Genomic DNA, 25,829 nt, shown 5'->3' on the forward strand with positions numbered 1-25,829 from the left:
CGCAGAGAGGTGTTCTAAGAAAGGAACTTGCATTCCCCCGCGGCAGTGGGACACCTGAAGCTAAATTGGCGTGCGGGGGGCACCCCAGTGCGGTAGACGGTCACGCCATTTGGTTTCGCTATTTCTCACATGCACCACTCGGGGACTGAGGCGAATGCTTTGATCGGAAAAGACGATGAAAAGTCAGCCAATCATCGGAAACAAATAACTGTTAGATGTGAGGGGGGTGCTGGAGCCTATCCCGGCTGACGTCAGGCACTAACCTTAACCCTAACCCTGAAACAAACAACCAGTCACTCTTAGCTAAAGACAATTTAGCCTACAATTAGCCTAGCATGCATGTTTTTGGGAGGTGGAAGTAAACCAGAGTACCCGGAGAAAACCCACGTTAGGGTTAGTTGGGGTGTTTGTTGGTTTTATTATACCTTTTTCCCTGTGTGTCCTGTCTCTCTGCTTTTCACCTCTTGTGCCCCTCCAGGCTTCCCTTCTTCTTGCGACCAGCTGCTTGTCATTGATAATCAGCCCTTGTCAATCTATTTAAACCCCGTGTGTTTGTTAGTCTTGGTCGGATCGTCTGCTTTGTTTGTATCATACCACGTTTCCATGCCAAGTCCCTCGTTACCCAATGTTTTTTTCTACCCGGGCTTGTGTGGCTTTTCTCTGGGTAATTCAAAAAAAATGCAGGGTAGGTTAGCTGGTTGAACCTTCTAAATTTCCTTAGCTATGCTTGGTTGTTTGTCTCCTTATGTCCTGCGATTGGCTGGCCACCGATTCAGGGTGTCTCCCCCGAGATGGAGTGATAGGCTCCAGCACCCCCACGACCTTTATGAGGAAAACGCGGTTCAGAAAATGAGTGAATTTATTCAAGAAAGTTACTGACTTAAGTCACAATAATACAATAAAAATATGATTTGTCATTTGCTAGTTACATTATATTTACTGGTCTAAAATTAAGAGTTGGGGTCGGTATCGGATCAGTATCGACAATAAATATATTGAAAAAACAAGTTAAAAATATCAGCATCGGTGATAGGCGTCCAATCAGGCGGCTGTTTTCATCGCACTGCCCCCCAGTTTAAATAGATTGGACGTCTATAGTCGTCAATGGCAACACGCGTTAATTGGAAAAGTAGACTGCACGGAGACGCACGCTGATTGGTTGTCGCGTCCATCCAATGGGAAGAGGTCATTGAAGAAAACAATCATCCGGGTCCGCGTCGAATCGAGGCTATTTTTGGTGGAACCCGCCTTCCTCGGCTTCTATTTCTGTCAGCAGGAGAGCGACGGAGGCGGAGGATGAGAAAAGGGGGAAGGGGAGGACGGACCGGAGGGGCCGGACTTTCTTTCAGCAACTTCGCCGCGACAACTCTCTTTTCTTCCTCCTCTTCGGCTCCGTTGTAAAAGCCTGCTGACAACAGCACTGTCAAGTCCGCTTCAGGTTCCCCGCGGATGTACGGACTTTGGGTGGATTTAACTCAACGAGTTTTGGATTCATACGGTTCGAATGTTGTCTTCCAAGGTAGGGATCCGTTGCGCGAACTCTTGGGAGTCGATTCGCGTTCTTTTTCCGTTTGCTCGGCGACGTCGTTCGGGAGTTGCAAACTTTTTCAAAGCGGGGAGGCGCACAGGTGTTTTCACTTGCAGCGTGTGAGCCCTTCAATGTCACGTCAGAAGAGTCGTTTTTTATAGCATTATTCAACTTTGATGCGATAAACCATACTTTTACTTCTAAGCTTCTACTTAGATTTCCTCTTTTAGCGTTTTGAGTTCAACTTCATGTACTTCTTGATCCCCCATCAGTGCAGGTTTAGGTATTGTGCATAGTAAAGCAGCTTTCATTGTGTCGCCCCAGCAATACCTGCACAAACATTGCGTAATTCATTCACTCCTATCCGGAGTTAAATATTAGACAAGTTTGTGTATATTTGCATCCACCAAGGTGTACAATAGGGAGTATAACAACATCTCATAAACTTTTATCAGTATTGCTTGACTGCCTGCAACTTGAAATTTTTTTTTTTTTTTTTATGACGGGCGACAGGGGCTCACGGTTATTAAAGTGATGGGAATACACTGATAAATTTTGACATCCCAACATTCTCAGCTGTATTTGCATGTAATTTGCACGTTTGTCCCCACAGATGGAATCAGCACTCTTTGCGAACATCATAAAGATATAAACAAGGGCAATCCAACATATTTCATCAGGTGGCAGGTAAGTTTATGACCATCGCAAACCAATGACTCTAACATTTCTATTGACATCATCAAAACTGGGCCACATGAGTCGACATTGAGAAGTCGACGTGGAAAAACGCCACAACTCCACAAACTCCCCCCTTTAGGATGACATCTTGAGTTTTTTCTTTTTTTTTTTGCTTTGAGTCTCTTTCACGCCTCTGGTGACTGCACTTTTTCCAGCAGGCATGATGATCTAAGTGGTTAGATTGTGAGGGAAAGGCAGTAAAAGCACAGAACAGGTGTTGGCCTATTTGGAAAGACGGTTGTCGCTCGCTCTGTTTTTCATTTGGGTGTGCATGAAGTGATGTCTGCTGTCTATTGCGGGTACGATAATACTGGTGCGGATCAAGGTTTCATGCAATGTACGTTCCACATGTTCTGGAGTTATTACTTTTTGGGAATGATTGGGAAAATAAACCTAAGATTAGATTGGATTAGAACTTTATTTCATCCCGTATTTGGGAAATTTCCTTGGTTGCAGTAGCAAGCACAGACACAGAAGACACTGTAGACCTAGGTAAAAAATCTGGAGCCACACAGTCCAGGGGAGAGAGAGCTGTGAGAATTGAAAAAATGTGAGTTAGTTTAGCAAATATGCCAATTAAATATCTGTTCTGTGACGCTCTCGCAATGAGTTTTATTGGAATAGCAAACGACATGCAATGTTTAAACTAAGTTGCCACAACAGTAACATGTTCAACTCCACATTGATACTGTGAGAAGCAATTGATACAATTTTTGAGATTACGTGAATAAAAACCCCAATGCTTAATTTAAACTAAGAAAGAAAATGCAAAAATATCAGATATGTTATCTGGTTACATTTCAGTATTGATAACTCTTGATACAATTAAAAAAGTTTTATTAAGTAACCCTAAACACTCCAGATTTACAAAAATAAAGTTAAGTTATCTATAGGATGAGAGAGAAAATTTAAAACAAAAATTTAAGTTGTAATTTAAATTCCTTACCTTTTATTTGAATTATTTAAGTAATAAATGATATAACTGGTAATATATTGTGCTGTTCTTGGTGTACATTGTGGCAGCCAGACCTTTTTCTCAAGTCACAATCCCCAATTAAAAAACAAAACAAAAAAACATTCTTTTGTTTAAAAAATATTCTCTACATCACATGTCAAAGTGGCGGCCCGGGGGCCAAATCTGGCCCACCGCATCATTTTGTGTGGCCCGGGAAGGTAAATCATGAGTGTCGACTTTCTGTTTTAGGATCAAATTCAAAATAAAGAATATAAATGTATATTAAATTTCCTGATTTTCCCCCTTTTAAATCAATAATTATAATTTTTAAATTCATTTTTTCTGTTTTTTTTTTTTAGTTCAAAAAGAATGTTGTAAAATCTAAACATATATTAAAAAAAGCTCAAATAAACATTGTTTTAGATCTATAAAAAAATTCAGGGCTTTTAATACAGTTCTTTTAATCCATTTATAAAAAAATCTAAATATATCTAAAATGGTCCGGCCCACATGAAATCGAGTTGACGTTAACGCGGCCCGCAAACCAACCCGAGTCTGACACCCCTGCTCTACATGATAAATGATTAATATTAGAGATTTGCCTGTGTCTGATGATGGTGTGGATCCTCCAGTTTTGGCTTTGAGGGATGTAGTGTTTTTGTAGAAAATTTAAGAGACCACTTCTGACTTTTGGGGGTGTTCAACTTTGAAAGTTCGATTTTAGTCTCTATACATCCATTCGGAACGTAACCTACTACATACCTGTCAACCTCGGCCAATTGCTCCCGTTATTAATGATTACAATTCCGCTTATTAAGCGATAACAAACCATACAAACACAACGCGCCACATATTTACTCACATTGTGCGCACTTAAAAGCCTATAAAACGGGGCACATATTTACTCACGTAGGGCTCACTTAAAAGCCTTTTTTTTTTCCCAATGTGGACGGGGTGCCCAATCAGTCGGTGCGCCTTTTGTATGCACTAAATTCAAGATTCCGTAAATGTCGCTATATGACGCTGACAGCTTGACTGTCTACGTACATTGCTTGCTGACTTGCTATATTTATATAGTGAAAAGGCGGACGTGTTAAAGGGGAACGTGTGCGCATATCATGACAATATTAGCAGTCGACGATGATGTTTTCGTCTGCTACCAGTGACTGAGACGATCCAGATTAGAGCCTAAATGGGTAAATCGAGATCGGTTTTACAAAAAAACGTACTTAAAAAAATCCCGTACAAAATATCTTATACGGCATGTTCGATTTAAAATGATCAAAAAAAGTATAAAATATGGGAAAAACATATCTGTCGACAGGCAGGCTAGCAAGTATAACTATGATTGGCACGTTGAAGGTTGACCTTTATTCTCACCTCTCCCATTGGGTGGAAAGACAACCGATCATTTGTTTGAAGACATCTTGTATGAGATCCAAATGTTGGGCTGGGCCTGCCGCAAACGAGCTAGCCAGCTGTTTGTTTTTGTGTTCTGCTGTGAGAAGTGCAAACCCGTGTGATCGCACGATGTAATATTACAATGGACATCTGGTGCGAGAGAGATGGTTGGCTCATCCCGTACCAGCCTCGAACAACTGTATGCTAACTCTGCATTGCGGTCGTATTCAATGGGGGTGTATGGAGATGTGTGTGAGCTCCTGTGGAAAAAAGTCGGTGAAGTCATGGCCATGGTTTACAGCATCTGGTTACATATGTGCAATCCACACACTGCAATTGACACTGGCTCTTTCACTATTGTCCGCCAGTTGAATTAGTTTTCCTTTAGGCCACCCATTGTTTGAATAGTTAAAAGTCATGAGATACTGTCACGTTGATCAAGTCTCATGCAAAATATGGGATATTTTAATAGATTTCTGAGACAAGTAATATGGCGAATTAGGACTTTCTGTCTGAAATGCTAAGCAATTTTCCATTGTGTTTCTGCACTTAAACTTTTGAACAATAAATGTTTCGTTGTCAATTATACATTGTTCTGCCTGGTAAATCAAACATTTAATCAAAAATACATTTATGAACCATATTTATAGCATCGTTCGCATACTGCAGTCTGTAGAGGGAGCCAAACGCCAAAACTCCTACTTGTGTTCTTTGAGGTAGTCTGAAAGTTCGAATTTTTTTTTTACAAGGAATAAAAAACCATGTTGTATACTATTGGAAGACTAGACGATTAGCGCCACCATCTATTCTTCAGTAATGGCATCAACGATTGGCCGGAACATTTGTTTGCAATCGCAAGGCATACTGACACAAATTCATGCTCACACTCATAGCTAGCTAGCTAGCTAGCTAATTCAGAGTGTTCAATCACCATACCATGCATGTTATGGGATGTGGGAGGAAACCTGAGTACCTGGAGAAAACCCACGCAGGCACAATAACATGCAACCTCCACACAGGAAGGTCGGGACCCATCGGGGATTGAACCCTTGAACTTGCGAAACAGCCATGCTAACTACTCTCCCGCCTTGTTGCCCTCTTTACAACAAAAGTTTCCTATTGAGATGGAAAAGATCACCTTTTAGCAAACAGAGTTTTTGGAATGCTAACACAAACACATGCTAACACAAGCTAAGGATGGATTTTCGTTACAGCGCACGAAAACTCTGCAGTGTTGCACTCGCACTAGTTGTTAGAAACTAGCACACTAGCTAGATTGCGCTTATTGTTAGTAGCCAACATATTCATAATGCGTTCACAGCCTGACAACAAACAAGTTCAGTAGAACACAATGTATAAAATGTTGCCTCAGCTGTACACATGCAGACGATGAGATTTAGCATATGTAGGAACCAGTCAGTCCTGTCCCCATAAAGCCCAAAGAAAGACTTAAAATTCTTGCAACAATCTTGTAACAAAGGAAAGTTTGACTTGAAGCAAATCACATAACGTGAGCGATTGCATTTACTCTTTCCACATTTATCGCTTGACTTGAGAATGTTTTGTTGGGGGGGGGAAATTTAGACGCCGATAACAACAGACACAATTGCTGCTGTTGTTGTGGCGGCGCTCATGTTTCGGTTTTTCCTAGTCTTGGTTTTCAAGCAGCTGACCTGAGTATTGTTTGTGCCTTCACGCTCATCTGATAAATACTGCCGCTCCACTGAATTGACTCGAATGTTCTCCGTCCCTTTTGTTATTTTAGATTTACGTGCCGATTTGTAACGTCTAAAGCAGGGGTCTCAAACTTGCGGCCCGCGGGCCAACTGCGGCCCGCGGTACGATAATTTGCGGCCCCCGTCTTAATATGAAAGATCGATTTTTTTTTTTTTTTTTTTTTTTTTTTTTTTTTTTTTTTTTTTTTTTTTTTTTTTTTTTTTTTTTTTACCCCTTTCCCCATGATGGCGCCGTTTAAGTGGCAGTAGCTCTGTCCACTCATGTTTTTCTTGTTTTACAGCATGTTTTACATGAAAAATTAGAGGGAACATTGACATGCACCTGCTTGTGGCAGGTGTGATACTGGTGTGCCGATAGCGAGCAATGATGATGTCGTGACCGGATGATTCGCCTACTAGTATTTGTTAGTTTAATGATTAAATACAAATACTAGTATTTGTATTTAATTATTAAACGCTGTTTTCAGCTGGATTTGACCAAATTTGAGAGCATTTTGAGCCGTTTGGCGAATGGACGTCTATAGACGTTTTTTTGCCTCCATCGCGATATCATCCAGTATTTGTATTTAATCATTAAATGCTGTTTTAGGATGGATTTGACCCGATTGCTGTCATTTTACGGCTCGGTTCTGCTACATCTGCCTGCCCAAGGGTGCTTACTCCCGGACTGCCATTGATGGTAGACGAACATTGATTTTTACTATAATTTGGACAACACCGGCGGCGGGCCGGATTAAAAATCCTAACGGGCCGTATATGGCCCGCGGGCCGAGGTTGAAAAACTTGTACACACACGATCCGGCGGGGCGAGCGTTCGAATCCCGTTTCGGCGAAACCTCCGTTCGGCCGAATGAACGTTCGGTGAAACGTCCATTCGGCGACCTGCCCGTCTGTCAAACGTCCGTCGGCGAAACGTCTTTAGGCGAATCATCCGAGTACCGATGATGTCGCTCACACTGGTACTCAGTGCGCTCAGGGAGATTGTCTTTCTGCTCAGACCAACAAAAAATTAGAGGGAACTTTGGTTCGGAGCTGAATGAACCAATCACGGTGAGGTATACGGCTCTGGAGGGCGGGACATCGGCCGGGCTGTCCAGTGCCTCGCTCACTCACTCATTCATTCATTCCTCCAATCAGCTGGGGGGAGGAGAAGCCGTGAGGCCGATCACTCCGCTCGGCGCGCACACTCCTCCGCTGCTCTCAGCATAGAACTGAATGAGGCGCTATGATCCGTGATCCAGCCTGTGTCAGTGTCTGTAGCCATCTCCGCGATTGAAACGGAGAGCGAAAGTGCACATGCGCCACAAACCCGCGCGACTGAATGTGAAAGATCAACCCGAGACTCATTCCAAGTGGAAAAACATATTACAGAGCCCCAGAGATGTCTCTTTCAAAGCCTGCCGTGAAGAGAAAGGTTGGTGATGAGCACAGACAGTTTCAAGAAAAGTGGGGAGTGCAATATTTCTTTGTTGAACACAGGGGCACCCCGACGTGTCTCATTTACACTGAAAAAGTTGCGGTGCACGAGGAATACAATTTGAAACGTAATTGTACTACGAGACATGCTGAGGAGTACGAAAAATACCAGGGAGATGAGAGAGCCAACCAGGTTGCCAGTCTTAAAACACGTCTTCTGAGGCAACAGGATCTCTTCAAGAAGGCTACCAAAGACAGTAATGCAGCAGTCAAAGCTAGCTACGCCATTTGTGAGTTGATTGATCCTGTGCTAAGTGATCCCAAATGGCTCATGGACTTGGCTTTTCTTGTTGATATCACACATGAGCTTAATGTACTGAACAAGAAGCTACAAGGCCAGGGGCAACTTGTCAGTGCTGCCTATGACAACGTGAGAGCATTCTGCACTAAACTTGTGTTATGGAAAGCCCAGCTCTCTCAGACAAACCTTTGCCATTTCCCAGCATGCAAGGCTCTCGTGGATGCAGGCACACCATTCAGTGGTGAGAAGTATGTTGAGGCCATTTCGAAGCTACAGGAGGAATTTGATCACAGATTTGCAGACTTCAAGACACACAAAGCCACGTTTCAAATTTTTGCGGACCCCTTCTCCTTTGATGTGCAAGATGCCCCTCCTGAGCTTCAAATGGAGCTCATTGACCTGCAGTGCCACTCTGCACTCAAAGCCAAGTTCAGGGAGGTGAGTGGAGAAGCAGACAAGCTTGGGCAATTTTTGAGAGAGTTGACCCCCAGCTTCCCTGAACTTTCCCGAAGGTTCAAGCGGACCATGTGCCTTTTTGGGAGCACATACTTGTGTGAGAAGCTCTTCTCCACCTTGAACTTCAATAAGTCCAAGTACAGGTCCAGACTTACTGATGAGCATCTTCAAGCTCTACTGAGGGTCTCCACTGCTTCCTCCCTCAAGCCAAATGTGACTGTGAGAAGAAGCGCTGCCAGGTCTCTAGCAGCAAGGAGTAGGCAAGAGAAGCCGTGTTCAGAATATTTCATGTTCAATGTTCCATTCAAGTTCAGAAAGTTAAAGGTTAAAGAGCTGTTAATACAGACATTTGAAACGGAATAAAAATAATTCATTTTCTCTACTTAGCCAGCCATTGTATATCTACTGTATGCTCATTAGTATTATTTGGTTTTGTATTACTGATTGATTTATTTTTTATTCATCTTTAAGTTAATTTATTTAATTCATTATTTTTTGTTAAAAAATAAAGATATTTGATAACGTTGGAATGTTTTATCAGTGCTTTTCTTGTGGAAATCCTGATGCGGCCCAGTCTCACCCAGACTTGGCCTCTAGCGGCCCCCAGGTAATTTGAGTTCGAGACCCCTGGTCTAAAGCACATGTGTCAAAGTGGCAGCCCGGGGGCCAAATCTGGCCCGTCGCATCATTTTGTTTGGCCCGGGAAAGTAAATCATGAGTGCCGACTTTCTGTTTTAGGGTCAAATTAAAATGAAGAGTATAGATGTAATTACATTTCCTGATTTTCCCCCTTTTAAATCAATAATTGTAATTTTTCCAGAAAAGCTCCAAATTTCCCGGACTTTCATTGTTTTTTCTTGGATAACCTGTTAAGACCCTGACGGACGTACCTTCCTAAGGGGACAACTCATGTACATACAAACTCTTATACACTCACACGTCTTTTGGTCGTCGGTCTTTTGGTCGTCGGTCTTTTGGTCGCCGGTCTTTTGGTCGCCCGTTGTCGCGGTCAGGGCGACCAAAAGACCGCGACCAAAAGACCGGCGACCAAAAGACCGGCGACAAATCGACCGCACACGGGTTAGCAGAGAGCCATATGCACCCATTAGAAGAGCCATATATGGCTCCCGTGCCATAGGTTCCCTACCCCTGATTTAAACTTTTGCACTATTAACATGGGCCTATTCACATTTCCTGATTATTCCGGATAAATTCTGGAACTCAATACCAATTGCCATGTGAACTACTCTCTTTGAATCCTTTGGCCAATCATCTTAAAGCCGAACAAAATTGCGATCACAACGCTGTCTAAAACTGTGCTACGTTACGTTACGTGTGTGTGTGTGTGTGTGTGTGTATGTTTCATCGTTCACCTTCAATCTTCACAAAAGGACTGAAAATAGAAATTAGCCCTCGCCTACAATCTTCCATATTTACATTAACATGAATACGAATATGTTCATTAAGATGTGCTGATGTCCCTTTTTTAAATAAATCAAACTCAAACAACTTGGGCCTTACGTGAACACAACCTGCGCATGGCTACGTCTGCTAATGATTGAAACAGTAGCCGGCTATTTTTGACCCACCAAACAAACAGCTCAATTGTGCTGCCTCAGGGTGCGTGAGATGACTTGATATGCCTGGGGCACTGTGTATTATACTCCCCGAGAGCCCACCAATTTTTCGAGTCTTCTAATCTTGAATTTGAGAACCGAATGAAGTGCCTGAAGAGAACTGCTAATATACTTTTACACCGTGTAAGTTTTGAAAGCAACAACCCATGGGCATTTATCAGTGTCAAATCAATTCAACTTATATTTATAGTACCTCTTGCGCTAAATGCATCCTGTTGCGGTTGGCTAGTAAAATCGTCTGTTCTTGTTCTTCAAATTGACATGCACGCTTGGTAGAAAAGGTCAGAAATTGATGCATCTGTTTTTCCAAGGGTTGATTCCTGTGGTGTTTGGGGTAAAGAACCGTCCTAACCTCAGTCGTACTCCCAGAAGTGACCACTTGAGTGTAAAACTTGGAAATAGTCGTGTCTAGAAAGCAAAATATGCACGATGGGAAAATGCTAACAGGCTAAAAAATGATTGTAACCTTTTTCATTGTTTGTAATTCTTGTTTCTATTTTTTTCAATGGTGACAAATTGGCTCAAACTGCTTCCTTAATGTCTTCAATTGTGCAGTTTGCTCTGTTGTGTAATTCAAGTCAAGTTCTATTGTAGAAACACCACAGTGTGCGACATGACACCGATAAAAGGATCCTTTCTGCCTCCGATTACAGTGTAGTCCAACCAATGCTGGCTTTTTTTGGGACAGGGTTACCGTATTTTCACGACTATAAGGCGCACTTAAAAGTCTTAAATTTTCTCCAAAATAGACAGGGCGCCTTATAATCCAGTGTGCTTTATATATGGTAAAAATATAAAATGTGTCATTCATTGAGGGTGCGCCTTCTAATGCGGTGCGCCTTATAGTCGTGAAAATGCGGTACCTTATTTTAATGTCGTCTGACTTGAGCTACAACATATGCTAACGGGTGTCTCACGTCACTCATCATATTGATGGTCTGGTCTGGTAACCAGATCGGTTCATATGGACAGCATATCTGTTAATTTATATGTTTTTCCCGTATTTTATAAATTCAAAAATTTTAAGGGTGCGGCTTATACGCAGGGGCGGCTTATATGCGAGTAAATATGGCATGTGCCGCGTTGCATTTGTACGTTTTTTTTATTGCTTGATTAGGGGAATTGCAATTATTAAATAGGGGAGTAATTGGCTGAGGTTGGCGAGTATGGGACAGGAATGTGTGAGAGAGAAGTAATTTGTTTTATAAATTCAGGTATTGCTGGTCTTTTTTAAAGACTAATATTAATCTGTAAGGCATATTTATCAAAGTGCTATTTAAAGAAGTAGACTGACAAATTTAAAGGCACATGTTAATTTTAGAAAAATCTATTTTGTTAAGCGTTTCATGTTATTGTGAGTATATAATATCAGTATATGTATGTATGTGTATGTATATATGTATATATGTATATATGTATGTATGTATGTGTGTGTATATATATATAAATATATATATATACATATATATACACATATATATATACACATATATATATATATATACACATATACACAAACATATACACATATACACATACACATATGTACGTGTATATATGTATATATGTATGTGTATGTATATGTGTATATATGTATATATATGCGTGTATATATATAAAAGAAGAAAAGATAAAAAATTATATATATTTTTCTTTATAATTCTACTGGACAAAGAAAAAAGGAAAGTAATACCTGCTTTTCATCACTTAAATTTCAGTACATTTTATGTATTTTTTGTCAAGTGTAGGTTTTTCTTTTGCAGTTGTGGACATATTTGTCCGTACTAGTCTGTAATTTTTATTATGTATTTGCAGGATTGTTAGTGTGTCCGTGTGTTAGTGGAGCCGAGGCCCAAGTGTGAGTGCGCATATTCATTAGAGCGTTTAGGGAGAATGACTCGACTTTCACAGAGAGGCACCGAAAAGTTTGATAGTCATCAAGCGAATAGTGACAGACAGATTTCTTGATATAGAATAGATGGCATGGAATCATGTGATGTTTTATAAAGTGCTTTGACCTATCGTTCAACCAATAACCAAACAAATGGGAACAAATATCTTTATAAAACGGTTGTATTGTGTGCTATTGCAGGGAATTTCAAACAATGGTGAATTGAATACAAAAACATGCTCAGTTTCAAGTGGTTATTTCGACATAGCTTTGCAGTCAATGTAACAAGTTCAAGGCCTCTTCTTATTGTTCTTTAATTAGTTTGTTTTTGCCTTACTTGTTCTGTTTCTGCTTCACTGAGACGAGTTGGAAACAATAAAGTTGAGCTATGATCAATTGCGTTCTGTAATACTTGAAGGATTAAAGAGCGCATTGATGAGATTGCCTTCATGTAAAATATGCTTGTCAAAGTTTTTATGGATTTGCGATCACTCATTTCTCAGACCCCTAATAATCGAGAAAGCGGTAGTTAAACACAAGCTGGAAATCTGCTGTTGTGTCTGAATTATGAACTGCTCAAAAATGTCAAATGGGTCAATTCTCTCTATTTATATGAAATTGTGTATTACTGATGTCATAAGTAAGGAGGTAAAGGATAGGCTACTCGCAGTTGATTGGCTAAAATAGTACTGATGTTGAGAAAAGGTCTGCCACTAATTTCAGTGGCAGTTTTTTTTTTTTTTTAGAAAAAGATGTAATTTTTTTCTATTTTTTAAAAATGTTATTTTTTTAAATTATTTTTTCAAAAGATGTTATTTTTTTAAATTATTTTTTAAAAGACGTAATTTTTATTTTTTTTAAAAGATGTTATTTTTTTTTAAAGATGTATTTTTTTTAAAAGGTGTTATTTTTTACATTTTTTTATTAATGCTGTTCTTCGTAATTAAATATCATAAAAGTTATAGTCCATGGTTTGCAATCTATTAAAAATCTTAACTAGCATTTTCCCCAAAATGACTGGGGTTGCCAGTCAATCGGTGCACATTTTTGTATGCACTAAATTCAAGATTCTGTAGATGTCGCTGTTTGACGCTGACAGCTTGACTAACCCCATTGCTTGCTGACGCGCTATATTTATACAGTGAAAATGTGAAATCATAGGTGATAGCATATGCTCAAAGCATGACAACATTAGCATTCGACGATGACGTTTTCGTCTTCTACCAGTGACCGAGACAAACCGGATTAGAACCGAAATGCGGAAGACAAGATCGGTTTTACAAACACGAACATTTTTTTAAAAACATTTTTCCCGTACAATGCTTTTTATACAGCTTATACTTTGAACTCATGAAAAAACGTATCAAATACGAAAAAAGTATAAAATACGGAAAAAACGTATAAAATATGGCAAAAAAAACGTATCAAATACGATTTTTTAAAAATAAAATACGGAAAAAAACATCAAAGACAGAAAAAAAGTATAAAATACGGAAAAAAACATCAAACACGAAAAAAACATCAAACACGAAAAAAACGTATAAAATACGAAAAAAACGTATAAAATACAAAAACAAAGTATAAAATACGGAAAAAAGTATCAAATACGGAAAAAACATAAAATATGGCGAAAAACATATCTAATATGGAAGAAAACATAAAATACGGAAAAAACCATCAAACACGAAAAAAGTATAAAATATGGAAAAAAATGTATCAAATACGGGAAAAACGTATAAAATATGGCAAAAAAAGTATCTAATATGGAAAAAAACATACAAAACACATCATACACGAAAAAAACGTATAAAATATGGAAAAAACGTATCAAAAACATAAGTGACAGGAATGCGTCAGTCACCATGTCGCCACATTTTCCCGATTCATCTATTCTAAAACGCCGATGACCACATCCATCATCCTTTCATCCGTCACCCCCTTGTTTATCCTGTGGTTGGTGGAAAGAATTGAAGCAACAAGGATCGGTTACACCCCGGACAGATGGCTTGAAATCAAGTATGCTAGGTTCAATATTTCGCTCGTAAACCCTCTATTGGTTGCAATTTGAACCACGGTTATTAAACATGGGCTTTTGTTTCTTGTGTGTATTTTGGGGGCGGGTGTGATAACGTCTGACCATCTGTGTGTTGTCTTCAAGTATGTCAGAAGATAAAGTGGGGTTATCCTGTGAAAAAGAGATGCCGTGTCGAGTGGTTTTATCTACGTTGTGACATGAGGAGAATGTGTTTGATGTCGAAGGGGATCAGCGAACGTGATAAAATCCTGCGGTAGGATTTGGGGAAAGATTAAGGTTGATTTTTAGGCATGATTTTTCATTTGGATTTTTAGATTGAGTCCAACAGAAGCTTCACTTCAAGTCTTGTGGTATATCTGATAAAGATTTTGAAGTTCGACAGAAATGAACAGGAAGTTACTCAGAAATGCAAGGCCTTAAATACTGTGTATTTCTGGTTTCCCCTTCATTCCATTGGGAAATATATTGTAGCAGCTGGAAGAAACATTTTGGCCAATGGGCTATTTCTGCAAACATTCGGCATTGAAGGATGTTTATCTGGTGATGAGAAATTTTCTTGTAAAGTATTTTTAATCACTCATTTTGTAAAGAAAAAATACTCCCATTGAACAGTCAAAATTTTCCTTAGGTGTGATTGGGAGTTGGAAAGTTTGTTTGTCAACACCGCGATTAGTTAGCTGGATTGCCTCCAGCACCCTTGCGACCCTCATGAGCATGAGTACCACAGAACATGAATAAATGAAAAGTAAAATATATGAATGAATATCATAATAGGTATTTTTTCATATCTGTCAATGTATACGTTTTTCCCCATATTTTAGTTTCAATTCAAGTTTTTTGATCATTTCAAATTGTGTATACCGTATAACAACTTTTGTATAGGATTTTTAAATTGCTTTTTGTAAAACCGATCTCGTTTTACCCATTTCGGGTCTATTCTCAGACGAAAACGCCATTGTCGACTGCTAATATTTTCATGCTTTCAGCATATGCGTATTCCCCTTTCACACATCCGCCTTTTCACTATATATAAATATATAGCGTGTCAGCAAGCAATGTACCCAGACAGTCAAGCTATCACCGTCATACAGCGACATCTACAGAATCTTGAATTTAGGAGGGTTTCGGGGGGACTTTCCACGACAAGGCACTCGTAAACGAACAAACAAATTTAAATTAACTTGGATTAATATATACAGACACACTCAAACATACGTTTAATGTAACTTTACACAAAACTGAATTCTAATTTTGTTTTAATTTTTTTTACCTTCGTTCTGGGCGCGTTAGCTGTTTGCCACGCCTCCACCCTCACGTTCGCTATCGATGGGCTGTTTGCTGTTGTATTCCCTTCAAAATATTCCGAAAATGATGCACACAAATGTCCTCACAATAGGATAACGCATGACCACTTGCCAACGAGAAGTAGTGTTGAAGGAATAACAGCCCACCCACGTATTGATTGTGGGTAATGAAGTTTTATTCCGAGAAAGGGTGCCATTGGCTATCGGTGTTGTGTGCACGAGTATACTTCATTACCCAGAAAGCCCTCTTTTTGCCCGCACATGCGCGTTGTGCGTTTCCTGGTCGATGCGTAGGAGAAACTCGTCTGAATAAATCGTTCAGTGCTCGTAGATATCTGTTATACACGAAAGAGATGCAGCAAAAAAAGACAGTGTGCTACAATGATAAACAGCCTCTCATGTCATGCCCACCTAGCTTGGTCGCATCTCGAAATTTTGATCGTATCTAGGGCGAATTATCCGATCGAAATTTTCATCGTACCTCGAGCATGTCGTAGGTAGAGCTGATCATAGGTCGAGGTAGCACTGTAGTAGGGTGAGATTGAAAACGTTAATATTTTTTACTCTGATGGACCGGTGGTTGGGCACCACTGATTGGGCACCCCGTCCACTTTGTAGAAAATTTTAGACTTTTAAGTGCGCCCTATGTGAGTATTTAAATATGTGCCGTGTTGCATTTGTGTTTTTTTTAGCGCTTAATAAGGGGAATTCCAATCATTAATAAGGGGAGAAATTGGCCAAGGTTGCCAGATATGTTTTTCTGTTATTACACTTCCAAAGAAACAGACTGTATCATATGCTGTTTTTTATAATATATTTGGTGTGTAGCTTTACGAAGTAGCTTGTACATAGCAGCAAAACAATGTAATAAAGATAATTTAATTTGTCGCATGTCAATCATTTTTGCACACCTGTTGTGTATTTGTGTAGGTGTATAGTTGCAGTTAGCTTTAGGCGAATGACGCACGCCCCTTAGACAAGTGGAAGATGTCAGGGATCTGTGGAATGTTTATAAGAGTTTTATGGTGTGTGTGGGTGTCTACAACTGTTGTATTTTTTGGCGTGAAGCAAGTTGTAGATTGTTTTATTCGCTGTAAGAAATTCGTGTTCCAAGAGTCTAATATTGTTTGTTCTGTAGCATGTCGAGTTTTGCGGTATTGTCCAAGTAGACAACTTGCAAAAAATAACAGTGGTTGTTTTCCTCGTTAGAAAACCAGAACTGTTCAACTAGACAATCGTTTACAGCACACGTTGAGTTTTGAGACGGAAAAATGGTATATAAGATACAAATGTAATAGGATAGTGGTATGGTTAAAGTTATACAATTACTTGGTTTGGAAAAACAAAAACATTTTAGATGACATAAAACGATTTTGTTCCTGGTACTAATTAAAGACTAATTAAAGAACCTGACTTTCAATGCCAGGCTATTCATAGGGGTGCTGTGTACTGTATTTTGATCTAAACCTGGCTTTTCCAGATCGACTGCTAGCGAATTAAAAAAAAATGAGCACCTGTAACTTTGCAAAATCAGCAGCAATCACCTGAAATAACCTGAATTTAGTACTTTTGTAAGATGGACTATTGGGAAGGAGGCCCACCTAAATACAGTACAGACGCTCCCCTACTTACGAACGAGTTAGGTTCCGAGCGATTGTTCATAAGTTGAATTTGTTTGTAAGTTGATTCAGTGCTATATTTTGTATTATAATTTATGTTTAAGGCCTATATAAGTATATTAAAGGTTTATATAAGTGCATTTGTATGTTTAAGGCTTGTATAAGTAACACACATTGGTTTGTACTAAAAAAACATTTAATAAAACGGAGAGAATATGTACAGTACTGTATAGAGAGAGAGAGAGATATTTATGTAGTATTAGAAACTGGCCGAAAGAAGCGATCTAACGACGATTGCACAGTTTTGTTCTTTTTTTCATCATAAATGATTCGGTAGCACTGTATGGCATCATTCAATTGATTTGCAAACTTTGTGCAACGTTCAATATTTGGGTCCTGCTGCTGGATCTTTCTGTTTATAAATGGTACTGACGGTCGAACGATTCAAGTTGTATGCCCGTGCAACACTCGCCACTCTCACGCGCATCAAGCTTCGTTATTATTGCCACTCGTTTCAAATGAAATGGCTTGCCTCTTCCTTGCAACACCCTCAATAGAAGCCTTTCGCTTTTTAACAACCATATTCAATAATGTATGCACGAGATATTTAATGATACAAGAAATGAAAAAGGTTCTTTGCGCACTGGAGATACGTCACGCACTTGCGCAACTTACGCACTCATACCTGTCAACCTCTGCCGATAACTGCCCTTATAAATGATTATGATTCCCCTTTCAAACCCCAAAAAAACCTTACAAACACCGTACGACTCGTACTAACATTGTAAAATTGTGTTTCCTTTGGATCCATGTCATTTTTCAGTAAAAAATAATCTTGTCTTGTGCCTATTATTATTATTATTTTTTACTTCAGAGCTGAGCACTAGTAGCAAGCGGATGACAGGGGAGTGGCTTCCGCTTGCGAGTTTCAGCGTGGATTTTCACATTTTTTTATGAATCCCCCAAAACATTAATTTCCTGTCTCCACTCAGTAGTGAACAACAAGATGGAGGGACTGTCAGTCCTTTGGAGTTCTATATAATGCTAAATTGTTGTGAATTCATAATTTGAACGTGTCTTTACGTGTTTATGTGCATCTGTTGGTGTGCTAACGTTAGCTTCTTCCTTACTGTACTGCACTACTGCACGGATCGACCATGTTTTTTGGCATGCTTGTTATTCATTTTAATACATTATTAACTTTCTGATCTCACTTCTTTCCTACAAAAGTGGGACACTTTGATCACGTTTAAAGGGTTTAGATGGTCGTTTTTTATTGAGGACCGTGGAACGGATTACAGAATTTACATATAAAGTACTACTCTACTTACGAAAAATCCAGATTACGAAAAAATTCTGGAATCAATTCATTTCGGAAGTAGATGTACGACTGAATTTCTTTGCACTTTGTTTGGAATTCTTTTGCTACACATTTGTATCATCCCTTCTTCAAATTGTCATCGTCATCAATTCCCCCTCTCCACCCTAACAAGCCCCACGAAACTGAAATTTCAGGATAATGCATGTATATAGTAAATTAATTCCCAGGTACGTCAATCTCCCCGGGATAGTCTTTAATGTTCAAATTTTCTTTTTAATCTCTTGAGATAATTCTCTACCCGACTTTACCTAGCCTGTGTTGCTAATTAGAGGATCCACCTTGGTTGAAAAGGTCTCACGGCTCAAATTATTTTCACATGCAGCACAATTTTGAGCATGTGATTAGCTTTCTTTCTCAGGTAGGAAGCCGCATACTTGTTTATTCAGTATTTAACGCGCAAGGGCGCTATGGCAGCGACCTGACAACAAGAGCCGGGGAGGAAATGTGCGTCTAAACTCAGCTCTTAAACAGGAAGCCGCCCTAGTGCTCTCATTGTTGTGTTTTTATAGACTTGACTTCCTGCTTGGCTCCACAAGCTGTTACCACGGTTACCATGCATGTTGTTAATGGGATGGATTGTAAAGATTATCAAACATGCATCCTGATCTGTATTTGCTGACCAAAGTACGACGTAGGAGAATGTTATCCAATCAATTTCCTGTTTTACCAGGCCTTTGTAGTCGGTGATAATCTCCCTTTATAAGATTTATAATGAAATGGCGTTTTCTAAGAAGTTCAATTAAAGTTTGTCGTTAGCATGATGATGATTTTTGAGGAAGAATGAAGGGAAGGACTTAAAAAGAGGATGTGACCGTCTGTAAAAGATGACTAAAGGGGAGTGGAGGCTAATTTTAGAGACAGCTGTTACTGCGACACCAGTTCTACTGGGTTATTTTGTAGACAAACTCTGTGCCTTGATTATAAGGTTTTTGGTGGTCCTTAAAATTCCTGAAAATAAATGCATTTTAGCTGATGAAAAATACAGCAACTTAAAAAGTGATTGCTACATATTTGGGAAAATAACCACAGCTTTTGGGTACGTTGCCTCCAAAATTGCAGCAAAAATCATGATGTTCAGCCTGAGGACATTTTTTCTAAATTGAATCATTTGCCCTTTAAATTTAAGGTCAACGATTTAGAGGACAAACATTGACATGATATAGGATTTTCACAGTTTTCGGGTCTACAAAAAAATTCATGCTGTGGGGAAAAAATGCCCAAAAAGTCAGTATGAATTAGATTAGATAACTTTATTCATTCCGTATTCGGGAAATTTCATTGTCACAGTAGCAAGAGGGTGAGAATACAGACACAGTAAGAGACATTATAGACATAAATACTACGTTACATAACAGAAACTGTAAATTTAACTTAAATGAACTTCGATTACAATACACAGTTACTTAGAAATGAATGAATAAATGTAAAATTCCATTTTTTTAGCCTTAAGGTCAACTATTTAGAGGCCAAACATTGACAATGTATAGGATTTTCACAGTTTTCGGGTCTACAAAAAAATCCACGCTGTGGGGAAAAAATGCCCAAAAAGTCAGTATGAATGAGATTAGATTAGATAACTTTATTCATTCCGTATTCGGGAAATTTCATTGTCACAGTAGCAAGAGGGTGAGAATACAGACACAGTAAAAGACATTATAGACATAAATACTACGTTACGTAACAGAAACTGTGAATTTAACTTAAATGAACTTTGATTACGATACACAGTCACTTAAAAATGAATGAATAAATGGAAAATTACATATATATTTTGGCCTTTTTTAAAATTCTTTAAAAAGAGGAGGGAAAGCCAAATGTTAATTTGGCGTGTTTTATGTCAAATATGAATCAAAACTACTCATGTGGCATAAGTCAGCGGCACACCAACTGACAATCCCAAACTCTTGTTTTTTTTGGACTAATTGTACATTCATTGAGTCATTTGTTTTGATGTTTTAATGTGGAGTTCATTAAGAATCAATTATAAGGGTGGGTAAAGTTTAGTTTCGCCAATTTAACAATTGCTCCAAACAAACTAGTGTTGCTATGTGTTTGTGTTCCAAAAATTCAGTGAAAATGCTCATTATGTGGAATGACAGAAACTTTTTAAATTATTTACAGTAATACCTTGAGATACGAGCTTAATGCGTTCCGGGACCGAGCTCATATCTCAAATCAATTTTTCCTCAAATAAAATACAAATTAATCCGTTCCCACCCTCTGAAAAAAAGACCTAAAAATAGGATATGGCAAACACGTTTTGAATTGTTCTAATTATACCTATGCTCTTAAAGTGACAAATACCTATGTAGGAGTTATGATCTGCAATAAAATGTGACATTAGTATTATGTACAGTACTGTATGGAGTTCTTACCTACCAGACAGGCGGTTGTAGCTAACGGCGTTGTGCTAACGTTCGGTTCGCTACACTTTTGTGACACTACGTTACATGACAGAAACTGTAAATTGAACTTAAATGAACTTTGATGACTATACACAGTCACTCGTAAACCACTCATGTTTTTCTAGGCTTCTCGTATGCTTGTATCTCAAATTTGTCTCGTATCTCAGAGCAAAAATATGCTCAGAATTTTTATGGTCTATTTACGAAAAATCCAGATTACGAAAAAGTTCTGGAATACATTCATTTCGTAGGTAGATATACAACTGTATTTCTTTGCACATTGTTTGGAATTCTTTTGCTACACATTGTATCATCCCTTCTTCAAATTGTCATTGTCATCAATTCCCCCTCTCCACCCTAACAAGCCCCACGAAACTGAAATTTCAGGATAATGCATGTATAAATTAATTCCCAGGTACGTCAATCTCCCCAGGATAGTCTTTACTCTTCTAATTTTCTTTCTAATCTCCTGAGATAATTCTCTACCCAACTTCACCTAGCCTGTGTTGCTAATTAGAGGATACACCTTGGTTGAATAGGTCTCCCGGCTCAAATTATTTTCACTCAGAATTTTCCTCGTATCTCAAATTTCTCATATGTTGGGACACTCAAACGTGAAGGTATCACTGTGATGGATGTGCTAAGAAATCAATTCATATCACATTTTTGCAGAATCAGAGAAAACAAATAGTCCGATTTCTGTAGAGATTTGAAAGAATACTTAATTTGCTGTTTTTTTCCCTTGACAGTTATTTGTCAACTTTAAAATTCTGTAAGGATTTCAGATTTGCAGTATGTGGACGAGGTAAATCTAAAAAAACCACTTTGAAAGCGTGGCTAAAATAGGAAGTGTTAATGGTTCACTTGCTTTCCAGTAGTGCACATTATCCGCCAGCATTGGCAGACGTGCAGCTTGCCACATTTGTCTCTTAAAAATTTCTTTTCCCCTTTTTAAACTTCAGTATTCTCTTGTTGTCTTCCCATTTTGTTATTATCGCACACTTGTTCTCCTGGAGCAAGTGCCCTATCCTGGTTCTACCTGTTCAACCGGTCCTAAAATTGCACACCAGACACTCTATTTTTGTACGCAGTGTTACTGTGCTCAAGTGTAATAACGAACACATCTTGAGTTCTGGATCTAAATTGGGAATTTTGTCGACCAATTTTCCCCAAAAGAATGCGAGTGCGTCCTTGGAGAAAAATCGTTGTGGGTAGACATCGTTGGCAGCGCTGAAAGAAGGTCTTAATTTTCTGTGCTGGTGGTCTAACGGACCGAATTCGATTTTACAGAAATGTGTATATGTGATGCATTTAATAAATCCAAGCAGGTGGCCCCGCCTTTGCTGGTCCCACCTGCTTGGGCAAGGTTGTTATTGAGCGTGTTTTGGTAATCTATTTGTGTAAGGAGAAGCTCAGTGGCTAATCCACATGTGGGCAGATCGCAATTAAGGATGAAAGTGGAAAAGTCGCTGGCGGAAATCTTTCCGAAAATTACGTTTGTAAATGACGTGGAAAGGCTTCCTATGTTACGACCAATCAGCCACACGGTGCGTTTAGGGTACATCATGTAAAAACGATTCATACATCAACTCTGCTTTCAGATTTAACAAATAAAAGTTGAGTTTACACACTTAGAGAAGTTGAAGAAATTCAATCACTCATCTATTAGGATCCGACAGCTGTTTCTGGCCACCGTAAAAAAATTCAACTCTCTACGATGCACGGTTTGGGCAAACGTAGTGAGAGAATCTTAACATACGCGCACACACGCAAAAAAAATGTCAGAATTTTCCTCGTATCTCAAATTTCTCATATGTTGAGACACTCGTATGTCAAGGTATTATTGTAATAAACTCTTCTGGGCTTTGTTCAATTTACAGAACATTGCTGTCGCTTCAAAAAAATTAAACATCAGCTGAACTGTTTTTTTAGGCATTTTTCATGTGTTCGCGTCATAAAACAACTTTTATGTAAATACTCATTTATTGTGTCACCCTTCAGAGACTTCTTAGATGTAAGTGAATAGTTTTTGCATGCTGACACGACGCATACAGAAAATTGTTCCATTGAAAGGATCCTATTTAAATGCAATAAAGATGGACCACTTACTGTGGCAGATTTCAAATATTTTCCCTCTAAGAGCATAATGCACAACGTTAATATACTGTGATCGAATGTCATTTTGAAGCGGATGTACATACATTTTAGTTTTCAATGATTTTTTTCGAGAAAATGACAGGAGAGGAAACAAATGCGGTTGTCGAGGGTCACTCACGGAACACTTCCATTGTTCTTTCTACACTTAAAGTACTGTTTCCTACATGGGAAGTCTGCTATTATCAGTTATTTTCACATCCAAAGGACATTGTGTATCCATTCACTCATGAGAAGCCCAGCTGCCAAGTGGTTAAACAAAGTATTTCTTCATTCGGAAGTCCACTGAATTGAATGTGGTTTTCGGAGTTAAAATAAATGAAGGAGCAACTATTGGAAAGAACCGTTATGCACTTAATGGTGCCCTTCTCAAGTTCACTGCTAAAAGGAAATCAAGGATTGGTTATTACGAACCAAGCTGAGCTATCAATGTAAATAGAAATATTTTCTTAACTGGTTTTCATATGACATCCATTTTTTTGGTAGCTGTGCACATCTGAAGACCTTTGAGATATTGTCCAACCAGCCTAGCATGCATGTTTTTGAAATGTGGGAAGAAACCGGAGTACCTGGAGAAAACCCACGCAGGCTAATGGAGAACATGCAAACTCCACACAGGAGAACTGACCTGGATTTGAACCCAGGACCCCAGAACTATGAGGCTGACGCGCTAACCACTCGAGATTCTGTAGATGTCGATGTATGACGCTGACAGCTTGACTGTCTGGGTACATTGCTTCCTGATGCGCTATAGATAGTGAAAAAGCGGACGTATGAAAGGGGAATGCGGGTGCGCATATCATGCTTAAAGCATAACAATGTTAGCAATCGACCGTGACGTTTTCGTCCGCTACCAGTGACCGAGACGATCCGGATTAGAGCCGATATGGGTAAAACAAAATTGGTTTTACAAAAAATTAATTAAAAAAATTAATCCCGTACAAAAGTGGTTATACGGCGTACGCCACGTGTCAAAGTGGTGGCCCGGGGGCCAAATCTGGCCCGCCGCATCATTTTGTGTGGCCCAGGAAAGTAAATCATGAGTGCCGACTTTCTGTTTTAGGATCAAATTAAAATGAAGAGTATAGATGTATATTAAATTCCCTGATTTTCCCCCTTTTAAATCAATAATTGTAACTTTTGAATCCATTTTTTCTGTGTTTTTAGTTCAAAAATCATTTTGTAAACTCTAAAAATATATTTTAAAAAAGCTCAAATAAACATTGTTTTAGATCTATAAAAAACTGAATATTCAGGGCTTTTAATCCAGTTCTTTTAATCAATTTATTTTAAAAAAAATCTAAATATTATATCTAAAATGGTCCGGCCCACATGAAATCAAGTTGACGTTAACGTGACCCTTGGCGTACACCATTTGAAATGATCTAAAAATCGTATAAAATACGGGAAAAACCTATAAATCGACAGGTATGATATCTTGACTTCCCTCGTCTGATATTCCTCTATATAAAAAAAACAACCATGACTTGATGTGACTCGTCACACACCCAATAACTGCAAAGTGGATGTGACTTTACAGGATTTATCAGTTGTGTGTGTACGTGTGTAGGCATGTTTTCCCTTGTAGACACAAAAGGATAACTGTTAGTAAATGTTAGACAAGTGTGTATTTATAACCACTGGGAGTCAGGGAGTGATACTGGTATTCCCACTTGTAACAGTCTTTGTTAAAGCACAGAGAATAATCCTCCTCTGACAACAACGGCCTTGTTTCTCATGATCTTCATCATTAACAGTGCATAGGTTTAGTCAAGAATTTTCTCTCTTGCCAGTCTCGGTTTTTAGTCAGACTGGCCGCTAATTTGATGGATTGACACTGTCACGTTATCTCATATTTATCGGTACACGGTCGATTGGTCGCCGGTCTTTTGGTCGCCCGGAAGGTTAGTGATAATTACCATTTAAATCGTTGCTCAAATTACCTAAATACAAACTGTGAATTACTATTTAGTCATACTTAATGCCCTAGTAATTATTAGGCTAAAGAAAAGCTCCAAATTTCCCGGACTTTCATTGTTTTTTGTTGGAGAACTTGTTAAGACCCTGACTGACGTAGCTTCTTAAAGGGACAACGCATGTACATACAAACTCTTCTACACTCACACGTCGGCTCAGTGAAACTGCTCATGGCCATTGTTGGCTTTTATTGATGTGTAGACCGTGTTGTTTTACCTTGTTCTGTCGCCGGTCTTTTGGTCGTCGGTCTTTTGGTCGTCGGTCTTTTGGTCGTCGGTCTTTTGGTCGTCGGTCTTTTGGTCGTCGGTCTTTTGGTCGTCGGTCTTTTGGTCGTCGGTCTTTTGGTCGTCGGTCTTTTGGTCGCCGGTCTTTTGGTCACCCGTTGTCGCGGTCCGGGCGACCAAAAGACTGCGACGAAAAGACCGACGACCAAAAGACGGCGACCAAAAGACAGCGACCAAAAGACCGGTGACCAAAAGACCTGTGACCAATTGACCGCAAACAAATACGCATATGCTTAAAGCATGAAAATATTAACAGTCGACGATGACGTTTTTGTCTGCTACCAGTGACCGAGACGATCCGGATTAGAGCCGAACTGGGTAAAATGAGACCATTTAAAAAAAAAAAAAGTACTTAAAAAATCCTGTACAAAAGTTGTTATAGTGCGTACACAATTTGAAATGATCTGAAAAGCGTAGAAAATACGGGGAAAATGTTTAAGTTGACAGGTATGTTACCTCAAAGAACTATGTGGGATTGTTTTAGCAAACTATGGCAACCCTCTCAATGAATGGCATTTACTTTGCACTCCTTAGGTTGACATTTGACTAACAAGCACAGCAGCACAACAATGACGTCATACTAAATTGCTTCAAGGCATGTGTGTGTGTGT

General features: G+C 39.1%; 1 protein-coding gene across 1 annotated transcript in view; it reads left to right on the top strand.

Annotated features, from left to right (window-relative positions):
- Positions 1–1,122: 1,122 nt before the first annotated feature.
- Positions 1,123–25,829, top strand: part of hdac7a (histone deacetylase 7a) — a 57,660-nt gene continuing 32,953 nt past the window's right edge. Inside the window, exons 1-2 of the mRNA XM_077614879.1 lie at positions 1,123–1,519; positions 2,142–2,215. The gene's annotated coding sequence lies outside the window, so the exon portion shown is untranslated. The remainder of the gene's footprint in view (positions 1,520–2,141; positions 2,216–25,829) is intronic.

This window comes from Stigmatopora argus, chromosome 1 (assembly GCF_051989625.1).
Source record: "Stigmatopora argus isolate UIUO_Sarg chromosome 1, RoL_Sarg_1.0, whole genome shotgun sequence".
Classification (NCBI taxonomy): Eukaryota; Metazoa; Chordata; class Actinopteri; order Syngnathiformes; family Syngnathidae; genus Stigmatopora; species Stigmatopora argus.